The 13,154-nt window shown below is 38.2% G+C and overlaps 1 protein-coding gene across 1 annotated transcript in view; it reads right to left on the bottom strand.

The window, feature by feature from the left end:
- LOC131439092 (uncharacterized) overlaps nt 1-13,154 on the bottom strand; it is a 445,155-nt gene that overhangs the window by 306,509 nt on the left and 125,492 nt on the right. The window lies entirely within an intron of this gene.

Here is a 13,154-nt window from a genome sequence, read left to right as displayed (position 1 = left end):
AGATGCACAGTAGAGCATGAGGGAGGAAATCATATGGTCTGGTGCAATTTTTCATAAGATGGTGTAGGAAACCTCGTGAAAATCAGCGGGAAAATTATGACATTTTCTAACTTCATCATCTTGCGGGATAACCTGGAGGTTTCGTTGATCCAGACAAGACTTTAAGATAAGTTCGGCTTTCAGCAGGATAGCGATTTTCGAAAAAAACATGCTTTACTAATGCAGACTAGTAGCTACTAGCAGTCAACCATTAGTACTGTCCTTTGAAATACTATACGAGGTCTGTTCAAAAAATTCCCAGAATTTTTTAATTGCGCGCGTCTGGAGAGTCCGGTGGTCAAAATTTTTTTTTGTTGTGTTGGTACATATGTCCCTAATGTATGGTGAAATTTTCAGCTGTATTCATTGTTTACATTCTGTCTTGTAGCGGCTGGTGTAGACGTGTTTTTTTGAGCTCGGCGATTTTTGTTAGTTTAAACATTGGAAGAATTGAAGAGTCAAAGAATTTGTATTAAATTTTGCGTGAAAAATGAAATAAAGTGTAACCAAGTGTGCTAAATGTTACAGAGAGCCTACGGTGAGTCTGCTATGAAAAAACAAGTGTTTACGAGTGGTATAAGCGTTTCCAAGATGGCCGCGAAGACGTTGAAGACGACGAACGCTCCGGTCGACTCAGCACGTCAATAATCGATGAAAACGTGGGAAAAGTGGAAAAAATGATTATGGATGATCGCCGAATCACTATTAGAGAAGTTGCTGATGAAGTTGGCATATCAGTTGGCTCATGCCATCATATTTTTTCAAATGTTTTGGGCATGAAACGAGTGGCAGCAAAATTCGTTCCAATTCATCGTTGCTTATTCGTGATGTTTTGGCTAAAAACAAGACTTTAATCATGCCCCAACCTCCTTATTCACCAGATATCGCTCCGTGTGATTTTTTCCTGTTCACAAAGTTGAAGAGACCCATGAAAGGACAGCGTTTTCCATCGATTGAAGAGATAAAGGCAGAATCGCTAAGAGTGCTACAGAGCATTACAAAAAGTGACTATCAGGGGTGTTTCGAAGACTGGAAAAACGCTGGCATAAGTGTATTATATCTAAGGGGGATTACTTTGAAGGGGACCATATAGATATAGACGAATAAATAAATATTTTTTTAGAAAAATGAGAATTCCGGGTACTTTTTAAACAGACCTCGTAAAACCAGACAGGAATCATGTCGAATTTCTGGAGAAAATTCCGAAGATTTTGAAAGAATGTATTAATTCGTATCGTCGATTACAAACAATATGTCCTTTTTTGTTTCGATCAAGAGGTTTTAACCTTAAGGTCATTCGCCTCTAACCTTACCGAACCCAGGTGGGCTGCGTGAAAGGCATCGACTTACCCATCACGCTGTACCCGTCCCCCAACAATATGTCCCTATATACTAAAAACGTTCAATCTGTTACCATTTCCTCAAGAGGACCCTCCCGATCAACAAACCCTAACAAGTTTATAACAAAAATATGTTTTCGTAGCAAGTGCTGATATAGGCCTTGTCTTGTTAGTAATAAAAATATCAAAAATTTCTTACATGTGTCAACGAAAAATAATTTTGATACGATATGTTGATCGGGTTTCTATTGAATGGCTTCGGAAAATCCTATTGTTTTATTACTACAATCGAAATATGTATTAACTAAGAATACAATTACTAAGTAGAAAAATCGAACATGAAATGCTCTTGGAAACAAAATTGATCAAATTTACTTGCACAGACGTGCGGGCGTATTTAAATAATATTAGAAATGAAATTCTTTTATCATTATTAATTACGTCAATACTTACGCCCTGAGCTTAAGTTGTAGGTGGAAACGCGTGGTATTTAATTCTAAAGGCATTTGATGCATGAATTTAGAACTAAATACCAAGCGTAACCATCTGATGATAATTTGATGGAGACGCACACGGATAAAAATCCATTGACGGTACCACGAATAAAAATTATGAAATCATGAAACATGTCATTCAGGCCTTATTATTTATGATTTCATGAGCGAAACGATTGATATCATGAACAGTAACCTATTTCCCATGAAAATTTTCATGATATCGATGATTTTGCTCATGAAATTTCATGGGAAGACATGTTTATGATTTCATGATTTTGTATCCATGGTACCAGCAGTGGATTTTTATCCGTGCATGGTTTTCCGATCGATTTATTATTTTAAAAGTCTGGTATCATCCCGTTCAACATTTCGTATCTAAATTATTTCTCTTTTAGACACTTGCTAGAAAATTTTGATTTTTTAACTACTAACGAGACCAGACTTATATCCGCACTTGCTACGAAAACATCTTTACCAGCCCACATTTTTTAAAACTCTGATTTATTTTTTATTTAAAATCTAGTGTGGTATCGAAATTGTGAGTGTAAATAATAAAAATTCGAAAATTTTGAACAATTTTTTTACTTGAAATACATTTAAAAAAAAATCAGAAAAGTTTCTAATAAAGCCTAAAATTAAAAACAAATTGGTTAGAATTCAAATTAAAATCAGTATTGTAACCTCGAAAAATAAAGAGCCACATTATTCGACCTACACACAAACACTGCCACTCGGCCTTTCGGGAAAATGTTATAACATTAGAAAACCAAACTGATCATTGCCAACTTGCACTGGCTGACGTGGACGTCGGCAAAATTACAATAACGTAATTTGCTTCCTACTTCAATAGTCTAAAGTAATCACGTGCAACGGCAATCAGAAACTTGCGACAATTGTCTACCCATGTAACACAGTTGCACATGTCAGACACGGTCTCTGCGATGATTACACTTCCATTAGCTTAAAAGGGAACTATTCTTTGCTAGGAACTCTCATGCTACATGACAAACACGTGGTTTCATTTCGGTTTCGAACGAACGGCACAGCCATAACTGACCTCGATTACATCACTCACGAATGATGGTTCAAAATCTGTGCACCTGCACTGTAGTCTGCTGGATGCCCCAATAAGTTGGTGCCATGCAGAATGTCTTGCCAACCGTTCGAGACGGTTGTTTTAGTCGCTTGTTAAACCATTATTTTCTGAGGTTCAATTTTGTAAGATCGAATATTTTCGACGGACGTCTGGCGATGGGTCGGCTTGTTTGGTTCATAAAATTGGAATTTCATGTGACTGAACCTGGCTCCAACCTCGCTATAAAAGGTCTCATCGTAAAAGTGTATGGCAATTCCACACATAAGATCCCGAGTTTACCGTAACACTCTAGGGGTGACATGTCGCGAGAAACTTACCACTCGTTCGTGAATGTATTGATTTCATCCATTGAAAGCCATTTACCTGAAAAGAGGAAAAACGAAACTGTTAGTGCATACTCAATTAAAAAATTTCTATCAACGATTTTAATAACAAACTAAGTCTTTATAATTTAAAATGATAGGTATTAATCTAATACTCATATAATCTGACCTAGCCTTCTTTGCCCATCCAACAACCACGGATATAAACATTCGTCTGTGGTTATGGAGAACTTTCCTGAAATGGAAATCCCCCTGCAAAGTGTGCCTTCTGAAGAGGACAGCATCCGTAACGTTCGCCTGCGGTATTCTAAATATGTATTTATGAACATTGATCCGATTACGAACCCGCCATGATCGGCTATCATCGGGCCAGGATGGAAGCGAACGTGCCGTCCATTTTGGTCAATGATAATAACAATAACAATGAAAATAATCATTGTTTTTAATGAAACCGCACGAGCACCAATTTGCCGGCATAAATACTTGAGTGTTGAGTTTTTTTTTTCATCTTTCTCTCTCTGCCGATGTTGGGTGAAATTATGAGGAATTCGATGCGGCTAGTGGTGCAGTAATTTGCGGATACCGTGACCCGGTTAAGTAATTGAAAATCAGCTTCGATTACTCGGTCTGGAATCAATAATTTGAAGCGAACATTTACGATTCGTTTCTAAGAAAATTTATTTAGACAAAGCTTGTCTGGGTGATATGAAGCCGTTAGCCTTGGGATTGTTCAGAAATTACGTAAACCAAAATAAGGTTCTTTTCACGCCCCCTCCCTCTTTTAAAAGTTCTGTAGACTTTTCGTTTTTGCAAAACATGACGGAAATTCATATTTTATAACGATGACAAGTAGTATTACTACGTCTTCAGTGACTGATACACTGAGAAATCAAAACTAAATTTTGGCAAGACGATAATTTTCATAAAAGATTTATTATTTCTATTCGTAAATGTCATTTTCAACATAAACGGAAAAATTCTATTTCGACTCGTTTTTATGTCATCCGATGACTAAATACTTTGCATTTTTCACCATCACCGAACGTAATGTGCTAATTGCAATTTACGTGTTAGAGGGTTAAAATGAAAATCTTAAAATTTCAATGAGATGGGTTGAGAACGGAGAATATGTTTCGCATTTTTTTAAATCATAATTTTTGCTAAAGAATTCTAGGACAGGATTCGTATTGTCAGTAGAATTGTAACACATTGAATCGGCCGCGAAGTCTGTTGAAACAGAAGGTCCAATTCCACTACATGAATGTAATACCAAGGCTTTGCTTTTTACGTCATAATAAAAAATCTTTTTCGTTCCACCTATTAGTGGGATGATGCCTTTCTCATGTGTTCAGAACATTTTGATTCCAATTTCCTGCTCATTGAATAGAAACAGGGAAGTCAGTTCGGGCGTAAACTAGGCGTGAACTCGTAAACTTTTTTCGAGCCAAAATTAGAAAGTTTTTTTTCGATGTTTTGCAGTATTGGTCAAAATGACGGATTGAAATTCTAAACACACTTTTTCCTGTAGTTCCATTGTCCTGGGTTTGAGGTTCAATGCATATGACGCTGGTCTTACAAGCCAGTTGTCGTATGTTCGAGTCCCGACCTGGAAGGATTCTTAGTGGCAGTAGGATCCATAGTAATAGCAATGCAATGATTCTGTACGCTAAGAATCAAAAGGCTGCAAAGTCTGTTGAAACAGAAAGGCCAAATTCAACAAAAGGAATGTAATGCCAAGACTTTGCTTTGCTTTCGCTGTATTCCCGCATTACCTTTTATATGAATCGGTTGAGCCATCTTAGAGAAAAGTGAGTGAGTTCCGTTTTGTACATTTTGATTCCAATTTCCGGTACTTCTGAAACCAGTACTTTCGGTCTCCGTACTCTGCCCATACTCGCATATCACTTTTGAGTTAACCCGACGGATAACGTCTTTTTTTACGTTACTTTCAGTAATTGCAAAAATAATTTGGGGTTAGCTCAGTAAAATTGGAAAAATATATCAAGTCGGGTCTGTCCCATATGGAAAATACTCGCATATCTGTTCCACGCAATAAAAATCACGTTTTGGTAACTAAAAAGTGTACAGGTAGCATCATTTTTTTCTGGCCATTGTACCAATATTTGGCGCTAGTAGTACATGCAAAAAATTAGATAACATAAGATAAACTATCTTTGAATCAATTTTCTAGATATAACCGGTACGATCATTCTTCTTGGATATTTTGCGTTTCGATCTCAGTTCCTCGCCAAAATAGTTAATTGCATCAAGACCTGACATAATATCATAAACTATTTTCAAAAGCATAGCAAGAAGATTCTTTCAAGATTTTTTTTTTCGAGCTTGAATAAAATCAAAAACTTTCTTGAGATATAAACTACCATTTTTCATTTGCATCTGAGTTTGTAAAAATCGGTTATGAAATTTCCGAGAAAATTGAGTGCGCGTTTTCTCATAGATTTGCACCTTATAAATTCGGAACCGGAAGTCGAATAATGATGAAATTTAATAGCGTACTATGGAACAATACGACCTTTCGTTTGAATTTAAGTGAAAATCGGTCACGCCATCTTTGAGAAAATCGATTGACATTATTGGTCACATACACACAGACATACATATATACAGACACACACACATACACACAGATATTTACTTAGTTCGTCGAGCAGAGTCGAATGTTATATGACATTTTGCAACTTTGCTCTAGGTGGCGTTTTGAACTTTTCAGCATACTTAACTCTCTTGTTCCGGAACCGTGAGTCGGATCCGAATGATATTAAATATCAGCTAATTTAACCCCAATCTCTTTCATTTGTGAGAATCGGTGCAGCCATCTATAAGAAAAACAAATGAGTTCCGTTATGAAGTTTTTGACCACAATTTCTGGTATTCCGGAACCGGATTCCGGGAACCAGTATGGCCATATGAGTTTGTGTGAGTTTTAATTTACAAGACCTGTAAACTATAAGAATTAATTTACTATTCTTGAAAAACTTGATCATCTTTACATCTTCTTCTATGAAAGTAATTTTTCGAATTACCAGGTTTTCACTCATCACTTAGTAATTGCTGAACCGGAATTCAGAACCATAAGCAAAGCCTTGGTATTACATTCCTGTAATTGAATTTGAGCTTCTGTTTCAACAGACTTCGCAACCGATTCAGAAAATATATAACCATTGCATGACTGGTTCTACGATCCTACTGACACTACAAATCCTTCCTGGTCGGGGCTCGAACATACGACAAATGGTTTGTAAGACCAATGCCTTATGCATTGAACCGCCAACCCGGGACAGAACCATACCAAATTTTAAAAAAATCGTTGGGTCAATAGTACCTTTCATTTGAGTCTAACATTGTAAAAATTGGTTCTGCCATCTCGGAGGAAAATAAGTGCACATTTTTTCACACACGTTTGCGTACACGACAAACTGATTCGAATGTCATATAAAACTTTGAATGGATCACGTTATTTTTTCAGCAAATTTTCAAACAACTCACACATACCTTGGATCCACAGTTTGTCATATTTAAAACCGAACTTTTCCTAATGGAAATTCTTTTTACTTTCTTTTCTCACTGGACAGAGATTAACGAAACTTTGGGGGTGTTTTGATTTGGAGTATTTTATATACATCTATTGAGTTGAGTGGTTATAGTATGTTGCGGCTAGGATGAAAAAATATAGCAATATACAGAGGGGTCTCGTATAACGCGGTACACCGGGGGCGTGAAAAGCGAATCCGCGATAAACGGGACCCAGAGCATATGGGATTTCGACTGATTGGGGCTGTGAACGATTATCTCGCTTCGGTCGACAGATAGAGCTATACCATCTTCGGCAAACTTGTTGTAGAAAGTTAGACCAACAATTTAGTGTAGTTTGACCGACAATTTGTAGAGAACTGCACCGCCAGGGGCGCTTTGAAAAGAGCATGAAATAATTCATATGTTCACAATAGAAAAACAGTTTGAACATGAAATATCGCGAATATTTTACTTTCGGTGGTGTCGGTGTTTTCGGAAAGAATGTTCCGGAGGTCAAAACAGATCAAATGGTGTAAACAGTAATTGAAATTTCTCGCATGGCTAACTCTTGTGTGCCATTCAACGTTCGAAATTCCTGCAACTCAAAATCATGTTGACTTATTAAGATGGTTTCTTCGAGAAGGTGTTTTAAGGTTCCAATACCTATTGAACGATTGATGAAACAGCTCTTATTGTGATCTTCTGTAACTGAATACCATACTTGTTTTTGAGAGTGATCTTATCGATAAGTTTTTGAATAAGTTGATGAAGGAGAGACAGATTTTGAACTGTTTTTTCTAGAAGGCGTTAGTAAGTTACTAAAGTAATCTGAATAAGCTATCGACATCTGAAATCTGAGGAATTTGATAGTGTGAAAACTAGAATTTCATACTTAATGTTTTGATTATTTATACAATTATATAATGTTAAGTACATAAAATGTGACATATATTGCTCATACAGTTTGATTTTATTTTTTATTTGAATTAAACCTTTTTTATTGAACAGCCCAATGGAGCGAAAATTTCATAGTCACACTCTTCATCAGGCAGTAAATTGTAACAAAAGCTGCTACGTAAACGACCAAAGACATATTTCGGTGAACTGATAAGAAGCAAAAATCGTAAAGTTTGCAGGGATCACTGCAAGGGAAAGTTTATAGGGATCACTGCAAGGAAAACTACGAAAAGCAAACAGAGTTAACAATAAAGAGCCAAAAAGACAGTACCATTGCCGTAATCAATTTATCAGCGATGATGTCATCAATTTCCTCACGAGAAAGATGTTCAGCACCCATCTTTTCACCGAAATCCTTAATTTCAGAAATTATTCTCAATATCATCGATTTGTGTACCAGGCTAAAAAAAAGATGGAAGTAGTTTTTTCCAGCAATTTTTCAACGTTGATGACTTAATTGAACTAAAACTGATTGAATGCAATCAAAGCAATTCCGATGTTGCGATTTAAGCAAAATTATTCTAACTCGTGAATGAAACAGTTTTGCATTCAATCTTGGGAAATTTCTCGAGTCATCCAGCCTTTTTCATTGCTCCGGTTACTGGGAGATTCGAATGCTGCAAATTTTTTAAAGCACGTGATTTGGTACATTATTAACACTTCAAATATCAAGCCTGAAAAAAAGTTGGAACGGTAACTTCGATCTGTCATAGCTCAACTGTTTTCAACGAATCTTAATAAATTTTACACCCACGAATTTTGTGAAGTTCGTAAATTGAATCAAAAATTTTGTAGCAGACGATTGGTAAAGGAAAACCAATGAAAATTGAATTTTTCCCGTTCCAGATTTTTTTCACGCGCTCAAAATGCCCTATCTGCTTAATTTCTACTGGATGCTCAGAAAGTTAGCTACAACGTATATATAGGAAAAAATTACATATTCACGTCTCTAACACAACCAAATGAAACGACAGAAAGAATCTATGATCGTTCTCTCTGTTGCACTGTAGTTGTTTTTATATTCTAGCTTGCAACGCGACTCAACTAGTATATAGATGTGTATGTATATGTATGCGAGAAAGTAATTCTTCAGAAACACACTAACACAGTTACGATAGCGTCGCGTAGGATGTATGCTTAGTAGATTTGTTAGAGAATCGCATGACACAAAATCATTTTATGACGGAGGGAAGCACATGAGTTCGCATCATTTTGCGAATCCTCTGAAATAACAGCTATTTTAGCAAACCAAAAAATTCAGAAAACTATATAGAAACCGCATATTTCGAAACTTGAGAAATCCCATAAAAGTAATCATATTTCTTATCAAGTTTGTCCACGATCAGACAGCTATTAATTCCTACACAAGCATTGTAGAATAAATCTCTACCGTCAACTAGTATAAATCACGAAACAAACAAATATAATTTTCCCAAAAAATAGCTTTCTAAGTCATCTTGATCGCAATAGCGCAACCTTTTTTGAATACTAAACTACTGTTCCCATTATCGAATACTTTTTGATAAACCAAGCAATGTTGAGGAAGATACACTGCTCTTAAATTCACACACAAGCTTTTATCAACCTTCTAACCAGTTTGTAAACCCTCTAAAAAACGATATTAATAAATCAACAAAATCAAGATTACAGGAATTTCCAACCCAGAATTGCACACCAACATCACCAATTGAGAAAAAATTTTACAACTGTTCACACTATTTAATCTGTTTTTACCTCCTTTACTTTCTTTCCGAAAACATCGCCAATCTATATCATCAGGTTTTAGTCGGCTCAGTGATATCATAGAACTCCTTCCCGCACCAACGTTGGTTTTAGGAGACTTTAACTCACACGGTACGGGATGGGGTTGTCTTCATGACGATAACAGATCAGCTATGATCCATGATATTTGTGACAACTTCAATATGACAATATTGAATACGGGAGAAATGACACGGATTCCTGCACCACCAGCAAGATCAAGTGCGCTGGATTTATCCCTTTGCTCGACATCGCTACGGTTGGATTGCAAGTGGAAGGTAATCCCCGATCCTCACGGTAGCGATCATCTACCTATCGTAATTTCAATCGCCAACGGATTAAGACCATCGGAGACAATCAATGTTTCGTATGACCTCACACGAAATATTGATTGGAAATATTACGCAAATGCGATGTCTGAGAAACTGGAAACAACACAAGAACTTCCTCCGGAGGAAGAGTACACGCTTTTGGCTGGCTTGATTCTCGACTCCGCGATTCAAGCTCAGACGAAACGTGTACCCGGCGCGAAAACTAACATCCTTCCTCCCAATCCGTGGTGGGACAAAGAGTGCTCATCACTGAACGCGGAAAGATCTTTAGCATTCAAAAAGTTCAGAAAATATGGAACACCTGATAATTATAGAAATTACGCAGCGCTAGATAAGCAAATGAAGAACTTAGTTAAAGCAAAGAAACTAGGTTACTGGCGACGGTTTGTTGACGGATTAACAAAAGAAACATCGATGAGCACTCTTTGGAACACAGCCCGACGAATGCGAAATCAAAACACCACGAACGAAAGCGACGAATATTCCAACCGTTGGATATTCGATTTCGCTAAAAAAGTATGTCCAGACTCTGTTCCGGAACAGAAGATCTCCCGCGCCGCGACATCAAATACAAACGAAACACCGTTTTCGATGGTAGAGTTCTCACTTGCGCTCTTGTCATGTAACAATAAGGCCCCGGGGTTAGACAGAATCAAATTCAACTTGTTGAAGAATCTGCCTGACACCGCCAAAAGACGCTTGCTGAATTTATTCAACAAGTTTCTCGAGGGTAATATTGTCCCACACGACTGGAGACAAGTGAGAGTTATCGCCATTCAAAAACCTGGGAAACCAGCTTCCGATCACAATTCGTATCGGCCGATTGCTATGCTTTCCTGTATCCGGAAGTTGTTCGAAAAAATGATTCTCTTCCGTCTAGACAATTGGGTCGAAACTAATGGCTTTCTTTCAGATACACAATTTGGTTTCCGCAGGGGTAAAGGAACGAACGATTGTCTTGCGTTGCTCTCAACAGAAATTCAAATGGCATTTGCTCGTAAAGAACAAATGGCATCAGTATTTCTAGACATCAAGGGGGCTTTTGATTCAGTTTCTATAAATATCCTATCTAAGAAGCTGCACCAGCATGGTCTTTCGCCGGTTTTGAACACCTTTTTATATAATCTATTGTCCGAGAAACACATGTATTTCGCACATGGTGATTTGTCGACAATAAGATTTAGCTACATGGGTCTTCCTCAGGGCTCATGCTTAAGCCCCCTTTTATACAATTTTTACGTAAAAGATATCGATGAATATATCAACACATCTTGCACGCTAAGACAACTTGCCGACGACAGCGTTGTGTCCATTATAGGATCCAAAACTGCCGATCTGCAAGGACCATTACAAGATACACTCCACAACTTGTCCACGTGGGCTCTTCAACTTGGTATCGACTTCTCTACGGAGAAAACTGAGCTGGTTGTATTTTCAAGGAAGCGAGAACCAGCACAACTACAGCTTCAACTAAGGGGTGAAACCATAGCTCAGGTCTTCACATTCAAATATCTCGGGGTCTGGTTCGACTCCAAAGGCACCTGGGGATGTCATGTTAGGTATCTGAAACAAAAATGCCAACAGAGAATTAACTTTCTTCGTACAATAACCGGATCATGGTGGGGTGCCCACCCAGGAGACCTGATCAGGCTGTACCAAACAACGATATTGTCCGTAATGGAATATGGATGCTTCTGCTTCCGATCCGCCGCGAACACCCATTTCATTAAACTGGAAAGAATTCAGTATCGTTGTTTGCGTATTGCCTTAGGTTGCATGCAGTCGACTCATACGATGAGTCTCGAAGTGCTTGCGGGCGTCTTACCGTTGAAAAATCGATTCTGGGATCTCTCATATCGATTGCTAATCCGATGCGATATCTTAAATCCGATGGTGATTGAAAACTTCGAAAGGCTTGTCGAGCTCAATTCTCAGACCCGTTTTATGTCCTTGTATTTTGATTACATGGCTCAGAATATTAATCCTTCTTCGTTTGTTTCCAACCGTGCTCATTTGTTGGATACTTCTGATTCTACTGTGTTTTTCGACACATCCATGAGAGAAGAGATTCGTGGAATTCCGGATCACGTGCGCCCTCAAGTGGCCCCAAATATTTTTTATAATAAATTTAGAACAGTCAACTGTGAAAAGATGTTTTACACTGACGGATCAAACATCAACGAGTCCACAGGCTTCGGCATCTTCAATCAGAACATCACCGCTTCGTACAAACTCAGTGATCCGGCTTCAGTTTACGTCGCAGAATTAGCTGCTATTCAGTACACCCTCGAGATCATTGAAACTTTGCCCAAAGACCATTACTTCATTGTCACGGACAGTCTAAGCTCAATAGAAGCTCTCCGGGCAATGAAGCCAGGAAAGTATCCCCCATATTTCCTGGGGAAAATACGGGAACACTTGCGAACTTTATCTGAACGGTCTTATTCAATATCGTTAGTCTGGGTCCCTTCACATTGTTCCATTCCGGGAAATGAAAAGGCAGACTCATTGGCTAAAGTGGGCGCATTAGAAGGTGATATTTATGAAAGACCAATCTGCTTCAATGAATTTTTCAGTATTTCTCGTCGAAGAGCACTTGAAAGTTGGCAAACTTCATGGAGTAATGACGAACTGGGACGATGGCTACATTCCATTATCCCTAGGGTATCGACGAAACCTTGGTTCAGGAGGATGAACGTGAGTCGCGATTTCATTCGTGTTATGTCTCGGCTCATGTCTAATCACTACACATTCAACGCACATCTTCGGCGTATTGGGGTCATGGAGAGCGGTCTCTGCACCTGTGGCAACGGTTATCAGGACATCGAGCATGTCGTATGGTCATGTGTGGGGTATTGTGACGCCAGGTCTGTTTTAAAGGACTCCCTCAGGGCCCGAGGTAGACCACCTGATGTTCCGGTTCGAGATGTGTTGGCGAGTCGGGATATATCATATATGTTACTCATATATAAATTCCTTAAACACATTAATATACAAGTGTAATCTGCGTTAGTTACCCCTGTTCCTCGACTGATGCGAAGAAGAAACTCCACCCACAGGTTCGACACTAACATCCGCCCGAATCTCCCCATCCCTCGTCTGTCCACCATCTTCATTGAAACTAACAAGATCTTTCTGCTGTCACTAAATTTTCTGCTTGCCCCTCCCACGTTTTTTCACCATCTCGATGTCAACTAATTAGATCTTTGTCGTTCTTAGTCATTTTGTTCCCATATCCCCTTTTTACTCTGTTCTCCGTAATATTTACTTCTCTG

The sequence above is a fragment of the Malaya genurostris genome, chromosome 3 (genome assembly GCF_030247185.1).
Source record: "Malaya genurostris strain Urasoe2022 chromosome 3, Malgen_1.1, whole genome shotgun sequence".
Lineage (NCBI taxonomy): Eukaryota > Metazoa > Arthropoda > Insecta > Diptera > Culicidae > Malaya > Malaya genurostris.
This window is presented reverse-complemented; position numbering and strand designations above follow the sequence as displayed.